The sequence below is a fragment of the Henckelia pumila genome, chromosome 1 (assembly GCF_033568475.1).
Source record: "Henckelia pumila isolate YLH828 chromosome 1, ASM3356847v2, whole genome shotgun sequence".
NCBI lineage: Eukaryota > Viridiplantae > Streptophyta > Magnoliopsida > Lamiales > Gesneriaceae > Henckelia > Henckelia pumila.
The window spans coordinates 3787936-3801192 of record NC_133120.1 but is presented as its reverse complement, the minus strand read 5'-3'; the positions used below and the strand labels follow the sequence as shown (position 1 = coordinate 3801192).

The following is a 13257-nucleotide window of genomic DNA, read 5'->3' as shown; positions in this document are numbered from 1 at the left end:
GAAGAACCCGAAATACAAAATAATGATCCTACACCTCAGGAACCAATGATGGACACGCCTATACTTAGAAGATCCGAGAGGACTTCTAGACCTCCTATTCGATATGGTCTTCTTCTTGAAGGGGATCAATATGAACCCGATGTTGGATGTGATCCAAGAAACTTCAAAGAAGCAATTTCTGATGCGGATTCAAATTTATGGCTTGAAGATATGCAGTCAAAAATAGATTCGATGCATACAAACCAAGTTTGGTCTTTAGTAGATCCTCCTGATGGAATTGTTCCAATAGGGTGTAAATGGATCTACAAGAGAAAGCTTGGGCCTGATGGTAAGGTATTGACCTACAAGGCACGATTGGTGGCGAAAGGTTATACTCAAAGACAAGGAGTTGACTATGATGAAACCTTTTCACCAGTTGCAATGTTCAAGTCCATAAGAATCCTTATTGTCATAGCTGCTTGGTATGACTATGAGATATGGCAAATGGATGTGAAGACTGCATTTCTTAATGGAAACATTAAGGAAGAGATCTTTATGACGCAGCCTGAGGGATACACATCCATGGGAAGCGAGCATAAGGTATGCAAGCTTCAGAGATCAATCTATATTCTCAAACAAGCATCAAGAATTTGGAACCAGAAATTTGATGAAACAATAAAGGATTTTGGTTTCATCAAGAACCCGGAGGAACCATGCGTGTACAAGAAAGTAGTTAAGGATACTGTGACATTCTTAGTACTTTATGTTGATGACATCCTACTCATTGGGAATGATGTAGGGATGTTGCAGTCAACAAAGATATGGTTATCAGGTAGATTCTCGATGAAGGATTTGGGTAAGGCATCCTATATTCTAGGGATACAGATCTATAGAGATAGATCTAAGAGAATGATAGGACTCACTCAATCAACTTACATCGAAACCATATTGAAAAGGTTTTCAATGGATGGGTCCAAGAGAGGACATCTACCTATGTGTCATGGAGTTTCTCTATCCAAGTCTATGTGTTCCAAGACTGATGAAGAGATAGAGAAAATGACACATGTACCATATGCGTCAGCCATTGGTAGTATCATGTATGGGATGATATCTACCAGACCGGATGTAGCATTTGCTCTGTGTGTCACGAGCAGATATCAAGCTAATCCCGGTCAAATGCATTGGAAAGCCGTGTAGGACATTCTTAAGTACTTAAGAAGGACTAAGAATATGTTCATGGTATATGGAGGAAGAGAACTAGAATTGGAAGGCTATACCGACTCTAGCTTCCAAAGTGACGTGGATGACTCGAAGTCAACCTCTGGATTTGTGTTCATGCTCAATGGCGGTGCTGTCTCTTGGAAGAGTTCCAAGCAGGACACCACAGCGGATTCCACCACTGAGGCAGAATACATTGCAGCATCAGCTGCTGCTAAAGAGGCCGTTTGGATGAGGAATTTCGTCCAAGAGTTGGGCGTTATTCCGGAAGTTGTTGGTCCAGTCCCGGTGTACTGTGACAACACGGGTGCCGTTGCTCAGGCAAAGGAACCAAGGTCTCATCAAAGATCCAAACACGTACTGAGGAAATACCACATCATCCGGGAGATCGTGGAAAGAGGAGACATCACTGTCGAGAGAGTGGCCTCTGCAGACAATATCGCTGATCCACTTACTAAGCCCTTGCCAGGACCATTATTTGACAAACATCGCGAAGCAATGGGTCTACGTAGTATGACTAGTTGGCTTTAGGGCAAGTGGGAGATTGAAAGAGTGGGTGCCCGGTGAGCCAACTTGTGGCTAAGGGCTTTGATGACTCTTTGTATAAACAATCTTTTGTTTAATATAATTTACACTTTTATTAATGGCAATGACTTTATCTTTCTTCATATTGTTATATTGTGATATACTATTGTTGTTTTGATAAAGACCTTGAATATACTATAGTGTATGTAAGATGTGGTAGTACATGGGGATGTCTATCATGAAACACATCTTATAGTCACTGTATATTCTAAATGGTTCCTAGTCGATTGAGCCGTCCGTTAATAAGGATAAGGATCGCTTGAGATTGAGACTAGCATTTGCGATGCCGAGTACCACGTTTCATTGGTATGGAACATAGAGATGTTCAAAGCATTCAAATGGATATTCATACGATGAATGATCGAACTACCCTATCCGGACTTTCCAAGTGGTTATCACTTATCGAGTGGATGAAGTCCGCGGTTTTGGTTGTACACCATTAGTCCTTACTACTTGAAACATCATTGAGACTCTATATGCTAGTACTATGCTTTGACTCGTTTACCGACTCTATTGGGGTCATCAGGTGTCGGGATTGGGTACAGTTACGACACATATAGGATTCGATGCTTTGTTGTCAAGGATTCACCACATACTTGCGAGTGTGGATATCCTATGCAATCTGAGGAGATATTAGTGTGACGAATCTCTGGCCAGAGTACATGATGTGTTTTAAGAAATGGTTTCTTAGTAATACATGCGATGTCACTATTTGATCTTCAAGATGCATTGCATAGTTATCGAATCTAGAACGACTCTCGATTTACCAATGGTTGTTGATTCGATCGTGATATATGGATGAAGGGACCGTACTGTACGCTAACCAAAATCTATTGGTTCTTGCAGGCACTATCAGTGATACCTAGGGAATCATGGGGCGATGTTGCTATGCGCTCTTACCATGATTCGATGGGCAAGTCGGAAATTGTTGTTCCGAGTCACAAGGAGTTGTGAGCCCACGGCTAGCTGTATCCCTGAACCATTGAGGGTCACACAGAGTAATGGATTTTTAATCCCCGTTGAGATAGTTAAATTTAAAGAGTTAAATTTAATGAACAAAGAAGTGGGACTTCTTATTTAAGAGTAGAGGAGTAAGATTTCCTAAAAAGACATGGGGATGGGCATTTTAGGAAACCACTGAATTCGGATTCAGAAAATTTATCTTGACTCTAAAAGATGCAGAAATGGTTTCTGGGAACATTGGTGAAATTGGTTTATCAATCTGAGTCACGATAAATTTTATATTAATTTCTGAACATGCGGGCTTTGCTTGTCAGGCTTGAACTTATGACTAATGGGCCCTAAGCTGTTAGCAGCCCACATTATAAATAAATTATTGCAGTACAGAAATTAAATAACAGAGGTCACAAAATATTTTCAAAAACCCTAGCTGTGTTTTGTAAAGTGGCCGCCCCCCTCCCTCTCTGCTTGGGAAAATCCAGCCTGTGAATTTTGAATTTGCAGTCTGGTTTAACGGATCAAAATTCGTTAATTCTCTTCGTAGAAACTTCTGATAGATTTTCTAGTGCAATCTATCAGAGGGATTAAATCTCTGTTTGTGGACCTGATTGAAGAACAGTTCGTCCATCAGTTCCTGGGATATACAACAAGAGCAGAGTAATTTGTTGGTGTCCATAATCTCGATTCGAGATTGGAGGTAAAAATTTATAATTGTTATTTAATTTTTACACGCACAATTTAATCGTAAAGTTTTGATACCCATTATGGAATCGTTCCATATAAAATTTTTAAACTTCCGCTGCACCGGGTATCAATCCTGATTGATCTGATCACCGTTCTCGAACACGAGCATGCTTTATGATTGAGAATTATTTGAATTACTTGGATATGTGATTTAAATTTTAAAGCATGAATTAATTGAGATACGAACTGTTTTGGGTTACTGGTTGTATTGGTTACTCTTGAGATCGAATGAGTATTTCGAGCTGAGGTTGTTGGACACCGGATAGATGTATTTGAGATGTTGTGTCCTAATCCTCTTGAATCAGAATTTCTACTCGGCAAGTTTTGAACATGATTCAACTAGTAGCAAACCCGATTGTACAGAATTGTTCTGTGACTGGACTGATGGATTTCACTCCGACACTGATGGAAGCATTACTGATGAGATTTCAGTCTGTTAACCCTTCAACTCTGAGGAGTTCTGAGAATGAGTTTGGGTGTGAAAGCTGATTAGAAGAGATCGATCAGTTGTTTGATTCTTTAGACTACACCGACGAACAACGGATTCAGTTAGTTGGTTACCAACTGCAAGACATTGCGAAAAGTTGGAGGTTATCGAAGAAGAAAGCCTTAGGGAGCAAGGTTTGGTCGTGTTGTGGAGTTGTTTAATCCGAGTTTCTGCGATAGACTTTAGTACTTGCTTTTACCAAGGATTCACAGACTATAACTGCTCCTGACGATGACGAAGCAGGTAACTGTTTGATTTTAGTCTTTCGAATCTTTTGCTGTTAGATATTGATGCAACTTTTCTTCTTGTGGAGAAGTGAGATTTATGCTTCCTCTACTTTTGAGTATCTGAATTAGTTGCGATGAGTTTAGTTCGAAATTGTGAATTTTGTTTCAATGGGAGTTGATTGTACTGAACAGTACTATTTTCGGTCATCAGTTTTTGATTATATTATCGATGTAGTATATTAACCGAGTACAGGGCAACCGATGTTGATTTCAGATTGTTGCCAGATTTGGATCCGAGATGATAGACGAAAGGATTTTTCCTCCGGTAAGAATTCATGAATTAAGAATTCCTTCTTGTAGTTTGTCGATTACCGTTTGTTACAAAAAGGTGCGGAGGAATGTTTGAGGTATGCAGATGATGTCTTCAATCAGCCGTGTTGATTGATTCAACAGAGTTGTTGAGTTTGCTGATGTTGTTCTAGTTGAGATTCTAGATTTGCCTCCGAGTGAGAGGATGAGTTCAGTATTAATTTTAGATCAGACATCATCGACTGATAATCTGAAGGGAAGAGGTTTCAGAGATTGAATTCAGAATGAGGTACGACCAATTTGAATTTTTAATCGTACAGATTGAATTGGAATTGCATCTGCAATGTTTATGAGTCCTTTGAACCGAATCTTTCAGAGATTTATAGATGAGTTCTTGAGTATTCTTAACGATGAATTTCTTATCTTCGAAGAGCCGTATTGATCTTTCAGATTCTTTAAGAATTGTTCGCAGATTTTCATGTCGATCAATTATGCTATTCTTTTGACGTCTGAATCTTTTGAGACCGAGTTGTATTTTCCTCGATATTTTATCTAGGAAGATGGAATTTTATTGAATACCTCAAGACTAGAGCTGTTATGAATTGATCTGGATCGACGTCCTTATCTGAATTTGAAGATTTTTGGATTTAGCGAATTCTATCGGGAATCCTTTGAAGAATTCTTATTGTTGAGAAGACGATTACTCAGCAGATTATGTTCTTCTGTTTAGTTTGTATCTTTGAGACCAGTTCTTATTGAATTCAAGGAGAGATTGAACAGCACCTCAGTATTATTGTTTTCTTCGGTATTGATGACCTTTCGGTGCTTTGCACTCCTTCTTATTGAGAGTCGAGACTTAGTCTTGTTCAGAAGAACTCCGTTTTATCTTGAGCATCGAAGAAGTTGAAGACGCTCGAGATACAATGTTAGTTTCCGATATGAGCCTCACAGAGATCTTATTGCTTGGAAGATTTAGCATCATTTTATTTGCTTGGAAGATTTCAGTAATCTGTTCTGATCTTGGAAGATAGAAGTTTTGATTTTTTTTGCAGTTCGAACTGATTTTGAGTTGGGAAAGAGAGTTATAGAGGACGATTAATCTGACTGCGAATTCTATTGTAATCCAGAGAACTGATTGTAACAGCAAAGATTTTAAGCTGAATGATCTGATCTTATTTTATCTACTTCAGTTGTTCTCTTTGACAGATGATTGATGCACTTCTGATAGAGTCTGGAACAGATGTAACGTTTATCTGACTCCTTCATTCGACTTCGAACCAGAGTTGATTGAGAAGATTGAGAACGCTCTGGAATCTGATTCGACCTTTCAGAATCCGACGGAGATAGATTATATTTGAGTTTAATCTGAGTTTCAGGTTTTTATTGATGCCATTTTAGCAAATAAATTTTGTGGTGCCAGATGTTTCGGTTTGAGACAGAGTATCAGGAGGTTGGCACTTTGAAGTTTATTCAGAGTTCTTCCAGATGATCGGAAGATGTTAGTTGAATTGAGGAATCAGATCGAATAAGAGGATGAGGAAGTATGAAGTTCGAAGTATGAATTCTGATGTTTTGAACTGTCAGCAGTCAGAGAGAGAACAATCCAAATTTCTGTTGTACAGTCTATTCTGATTCAGAATGGAATTGGGATCACATTTTGATGATTTTCGTAGCAAGGCTACTTTGTGAGTCCAAGATGAGATGTCATCTAAGTATCGTTGAACGAGTGATGGAATCCCCCGTTAAGAATTCTTGATTTATTCTGTTGAATGACTGTTGTTACAGAATAGTATGAACGAACTCTCGAAGCTTTACAGTTGATGTATTGGATTGTAACCTGAACTGGTTGATGTGCCAGTGGTTATTGAACGACCGAAGTTGTTGGGATTGAACTTCTAGATTGGTCCCGATTGTCAGAACGAGTTCGACACTAAATGGGGATCCGAATTTTATCTTCAGGAAGTTCGTGAAGAGAATTTTCTCAGAATCGTTTTCGAATTGAGGTATGGCCGTTTTGAACTTTTGACAGGCCGTTTGTTTTGACGAATACTCGTGTATTGTTGAAGAATTTTATGTTGACCGAATCTCTCAGAAGTATTAGTTGAAATTAGGAATTCTTATTGATGAATTTCTTGTTTTCTGGTTATGAGAATTTTACTGATCGTACAGAGCTTTCGACAATCTTTTCAGAATTGTACGCCGATCAGTTGTTTGCTAAATTCAATGATGGAATTTCTGATTATCCGCTCTTTTGTATTCTGAGTTTCAGTACTGAGGATCTTGCAGTACTTGGTTTTCTTCTTATTAAGATTTCTGATTTGAATCTTTTTAACTGAAGGAGTGAATGCAGCAACTGATGTTTCGAACCGAAGGATTTAACCTTATTTTTTTCGGCAGTCTGATTTTGATTGATTGATTGATGGAATTCGTTACAGTTTTTCTGTACAGAATGATTTGATGAAGAAGAGAGAATTGATATCTTGTCAGAGGATGGCAGTTGTCATGAATTGCCTAAGTCTGTCAGTCTAGGCAAAGATCCTTGATGTTATTGTTCTTTCGCCATAGACTTTGAAGAGAATTTTGTTGTTGACTTCAACTATTTTCGATTCGAAACCCTCAGAACGAAGTACAACCAGATAAGTTGAATCGAACTTTAGAGGAATTTCCATGAGTTGTAGTGCTTGACTTAGCACTAGTTGGCAGAATTCTTGATTTTGTGGAAACTTCGTACAACGATAGCGATCAGATGATTATCGAAAGCACCTTTCTAGAAGTTGTATGAGGAGAGATGAAGATCTCCTTCCTTTTGCTATGTAATTTCTGTGTCACAGGAGTTAGAATGAAAGAAGATTCGAATTGTGACTGAAATTAGAAGTATTTTCTGACGTTGATGAGTTGATGTTTGTTAGGCGGGCGGAGTGTTGATGAATTAATCGACTAGAGTTTCTGACTTTCCCTATTTGTTAAGATACCGAATTGATTGAGATGAACGATTCAGAGTTAGATTGGAAGCAGATTCTGAACTTAGTTCCGAGATGTAAATTCTTATTGCAGTCCTGTGATTCTATCCTCGACCTTGTGATAGAACTGTAATTGATTTCGAGGACGAAATCGATTCTTAGAGGGAGAGAATTGTAACGCCCCGAAATTATCTTAATGGACTTTATTTGAGATAATCAGAGATTTTAAAAGTCGAGGGCCGATTCGATTTTGATCAGGGACTAGAATGCAATTTTTGGAATTTTCAAGGACTAAAATGCAATAAATGAATTTAATAGATATTTAAGCATGTATTTGACTCATTCTTCACTTCATCACCTTCCTCCATCTCGCCTCCCACCATGGAATCGCCCCTTTCATTTTTCCATGCTTTGGGATTTCCATTTTAGCTCGATCCGTCCGTTGGAATTTGAACTGAAGTTGATATCTACGATCATAGCGACGAGTGCTCCGTTTGGAAGTAAGTATATCTTAATTCTGAGAAGTTTGAAATTTTGGACGTTGTTAGAATTGATTTATATTCAGAGAGGATGATTATGAGATAGCTGTGATAGTATATTTAAGACGGTTCGAAAAATTAACGACGATTGGAATTGATATGATTTTTGTTGTGAAATTTCGAAAATGGAGCTTTTAGATTTGAAGGATTTGAATTGTTTTGATGTTATTGAGATGATTATGAGTATATTGGATTGTTGAATTGCTGTCTGCGTTTTCGGTTTGATCAGAATATAGCCGTTTTGCCATCAGTTTGAGTTTTGGATATCGTTGCGATGTTTTGATCGTATCGAGTTTGTTTGAGCTTTTGATGTCGATATTGATCCTTATGACTTCTTCTGTTAGATTGAAGTGAAGTCAACAGAGTTGCGAGATAGCTTCTTTGGCCAGTTTGGAAGATTGAAGTCGGTACAGTATCGATTTTCTTATTTATCAATCGAAGAAGTTTGATTGTGTTTCGAATGAATTTGATTGGATATTGATTATTATCCTTATTATTGATTTTCAGATTTCTTTACCTTCGAAACGAATAAGGTAAAAGACGACTTAGACTTGAATAGAACGATTAACTCGAATTAGAATGGATTCGAGTGTTCCAAAGAAATCACATAGTTGCATGATTGAATGCTTATTTGAAATCATGATTGAATGCTTAATTGAAATCATGATTGAATGCTTATTTGAATTGGTTATTGAATTTATGATTGAATGCATGAGATGACATATGCATTCATATTGAGCCGAATGATTATTCGTTTTGAATTAGACGATCTGGTGATTATAGTTGAGCGACATTAGTTAGCAGATTTTTACCAATTGTGCGGAAATAACTCTCTATAATGCTCCGGAGTCTAGAGGATTAAAATATGCCTCGTCCACCTCGAGAGGATAGTCGGTGTGATTGTTGGATATTTTAACCTCAGGATCCCAAACCGAAGAAAGAAAGAAAGAAGAATTCCATTTGATTATCTGAGTCTGATAATCCAGAAGTTTTAAAGACATGCATATTATTTTAATTCAGTACTTGAATGAATTACTTGAATTATATCTAAAGTTGATATACGAGGTGAATTGATGCATATCATGTTTGATATGTTTATTTGATATAGCATGTTGTCTCTTTTACTGGGAATTGTATTCTCACCGGATTATCTGGCTGTTGTCTTTGTTTGTATGTGTACTTGGCAACAGGTGGGGCAGGATCGAGTCAGAGACGACAGGGATAGAACGAGAATGAAGATTAGAAGTGAGACTTCGAAATAGAATTGTAAATGCATGCCAATCTAGTTTATGTTTTGAAATCATGTTAGAATTCGAATGAGTTGTATTTGATTTGGAAGTATTGAATATTAGAACCGATTTCGATTGATGATTATTGATTATCGAAGATAGTTCATTGATTGCATGTTACTAGATTCGGAATCGAGCAGGATAGAATTATGAAGTATGATTTGATTATGGATTAATGCATGAAGTTGAGCTATGCATGTTGAATGATTTATGGATTGGAGTTTGAAGCTTTGCCCTATTTCTGTTAATTTTTCTGTTGCCCAGGGTGCGCTCGATCCTATGAAATGGTGGGATCGAGCGCAGCCCATGTAAAATTGGAGGCAGTGACTTTGTTCAATTGGTGCGCTCGATCCTGGCTTTTTGCCGGATTAAGCGCGGCACTTATTTTGATCTCGGCAGAGAGTTCAGGAATATGGTGCGCTCGATCCTGGCTTTTTGCCGGATCGAGCGCAGTACTGTTCACAAGAAAAATAAATTTTTTTTTAATTCATTTGATGTCTTATCTTTTGGACTTTGAATAGTTATCGATAGGATTAACTCTTGATTAGATGATTAGAATCGGGGTCTCACAGCATCAACCTCATGAATTCCAGCAGGCTTCCTTATCGCAGATCTCTTGCTCGGCCACTGATAACTATTAACAGTCATTTTCTCAATCATCTCATAAGCCTGTTCAGGAAATTTAGAAAATATTGAACCTCCAGCTGCAGCATCCACAGAAATCCTCGTTGGGCCATTCAAACCATTGTAGAATAATTCGATATGTTCCCAATATGGAAAATTATGGTTTGGACACTTTCTAAGCAATTCTTTGTACCGCTCGCAAGCTTCATACAATGGCTCATAATCTTGTTGTTTGAAAGTAGTGATCTCAATTTTCATCTGGGCAGACTTGGCAGGCGGAAAGTACTTGGCCAAAAATTTAGATGCCATGTCTTCCCATGTAGTGATACTCCCAAGAGGTAATGACTGCAACCAACTACGAGCATTGTCCCTAAGAGAGAACGGGAACAATCTTAGTCTGATGGTGTCCTCATTAACACCATGAATTTTCACTGTGTCAGCAATATCCAGAAAAGTACGCAGATGCAGATTTGGATCTTCAGTAGCTACACCCCTAAACTGATTTTGTTGTACCATATTAATCAGAGCTCGCTTCAACTCAAAATTATTTGTTGTGATATTCTGCCTAGCTATCCCAGAATAATGAGCATTGATCACCGGTCGAAAGTGATCTCTGATCGGCACCGGAGCATTATTGACAGCTCTTTCCCTTTCTTCAGTTATTTGTTGCAACTCTTCTCTTCTAGCTTTTCTCAAAGCTTTATCAATTTTCTCGATTTCCGGATCAAAGAGCAGTGAGTCGTAACTTTGGCTTTTTCGCATAAACTGCATGGACAGGAAAATATTTTAAATTAGAACCAACAAAATAAAATAAAATGCTCTAAATCAAAATTAAGACTAATTAGCATAATTTAATATAACCCAAATAAAATCCACTCCCCAACAACGGCGCCAAAAACTTGTTGCGTGTTTTTTGCTCGCAAGCGCACGATGTCAAGTTATAATATAGAAATTTAAGTCCAGATCGATCCCACGGAGAATGAATAAATGATATTATATCAAATATTTGCAACTAATAAAATCCTAATCATATGTAGAGCTACAAAATTGATTTGATTTTTATAAAACTAAAATTTGCAAGAAACAAAACTAAACAACCACGAGTTCACGAGATGAAAATTCAATAAGCGATGAATGCTAGAGATTCCACTTCACTTGACTATCCACCACAATTTATTTTTAATGATTGTTTAATTATCAATTCTTCTAGTTTATTAGCCAAGAATCCCTATTATTTTCTACTACCTCTCTTGAGTGTCAAGCAGAAATTTGTATTCAATAAAAAACTCAATATCTCTATCTAAGTTCAATTATTAAATCCCGTAAATGGCACAAGAATTCTTCTAATGACTTCTATGGAGTTATATGCCTCTCGAACAATATAAACACCAAAGATGTATTTTCCTATGTCGTATTCAAAATCTCCTCTCTCGAGTGATAGATTCTAAATCAATTATCATTCAATCTATGGCCAGTAAATTGAAAGCATTAAAATCAGGAAAACACAAATAAACTGTGCGAAGAATTCAAATATATAAATCAAAATATCTCAATCATGGTTTCCAGTCAAGATCCGTCTACCTCTAGACTAAGAAATTAGTTCATAATAAATTTGAAGATTAAACAAAATATGTTTTTCAAATACTCCATAAAATTAGAAAAACAGAGTTCACAAAGAAATTAGAACGAAGTAAGATTAAGCTTCTCCGTCACCGGATGCCGCCGTCTTCCATCTTCGTACCGGGTTCTCGATCTCTTGTTCTCCAAAATATTCCAACGCCGACTTGTTCCCTGCAAAAATTCTGAATCCCCTATTTTTTCCTTAATTTTTCTTTTATATCTTTCTTTTAAGCCCAAAGAGAATCCCACAATTAATTTCCCAAACAATTTGATCTATTTCCCGAAATATGCAGATATGCCAAAATCTTCAGTTGCTCGCAGATGCGATTTTCGTTCCTTTTCCGATTCTCGCAGATGCGCATGAAATAGCACAGAAGCGCTTTTCTCTTCTTCAAATCTCTAAATCTCTGCCTCTTTCCGCATCTGCTTCAAAATTTCATGCATATGCGCATCTTTTGTTTTCTTATTCTCTGGCTTCTCACGCTTCTGCATCATTTTTACCGCATATGTGCAACCTGGCTTATTCTTAATTCTTCAAATCTCTTCCAATTCACGCAGAAGCGCGACATTCTTGTGCATATGGGTCTCTTCTTGATAACTTCATCTGTTTTTCATCTCAAAATTCACCCAATCAATATCCTCCTACATCCACATAAACAACAACTAAACCGCATAAATCTTCTCAACACACCGCAAAATTCCATTAAAATCATAACCAAATTAGTGTTTAAAATGCACTTATCAGAAATCTCGACGTCTTGCTGGCATAGTGCACTGCAGCCATTGATCGATCAAAACAGAGGGTCACAATTCAAGGATCTAAGTTTACAGTTTCAGTTTCAGTTTCAGTATCAGTTTGACTCGTATTAATGCATTCAGTTTTAAGTCATGCATGAGTTTCAGTTAAGTTAAGAAAGTTCAAGAGTTTCATAGAGTGAGTTGGCGTGTGTTCATTGTTTACATGTTGTCTCATTCCCTTGTAGCATGCACATTCTTACAGCTTAAGTTTCAAGTATATTTTAAACCCTTGTTATTACATTGTTTATACTTGCTAGGTCATTAGACTCACTATGCTTGTTTGTTTGCCAGGTGAGGAGGAGTACCTAGGGACCGAGGGGCAGGATCCTCGAGGTTGAGGTCGCTGGCGGTGCAAGGCCCTATGACCGTTGTTGTTTTTTATTTTATGTTCCGCATAAGACTATGTTTTGAAATAAAGAATTTTACTATGAGTACTTTCAGTATTAGCCAGGATATGTTTTCCTTGTGCTAGATTTTTATGATTTGAAGTTGTTATCGCTATTATTGCAACCGTGTGGGGTTGCCTTTATTTTCGAAGTTTATGATTATCGCAGCTTGGATTTCTTTTATCACTTTTACTTCTTTATGTTAGAATTGTTGCGTGTGACAGAGTGGTTTGTTTACTTTCAAACGAGTCATGACAATTTTTTTAAAAAAATCCGTATTTTTTTTATTATTTAATTAAGAGTAGAGGTAAGGGTCGTTTCAGAACCTCCTTCATAAGTCACTTTCCCACTCTTCTGTTCAACATAATCAGAGACAAATCTCTTGAAACCTGTCATATGACGTGAACTACCGCTATCAAAGTACCAAGAACCTGAAATATTAGTTTTCAAAGCAGTATAAATCATATAACAGTGAATATCAGCTTTTGGTACCCAAACCATTCTTACAGTAGATCTGTTTCCGGAGATGTTG

At 37.4% G+C, this 13257-nt stretch overlaps 1 non-coding gene across 1 annotated transcript; it reads left to right on the top strand.

Moving 5' to 3' along the window:
• The first annotated feature begins 10075 nt into the window (after positions 1-10075).
• Positions 10076-10181, top strand: LOC140876752 (small nucleolar RNA R71). Its single transcript, XR_012148987.1, has one exon. It is a non-coding gene; the product is annotated as a small nucleolar RNA R71 (small nucleolar RNA).
• Positions 10182-13257: the final 3076 nt, after the last annotated feature.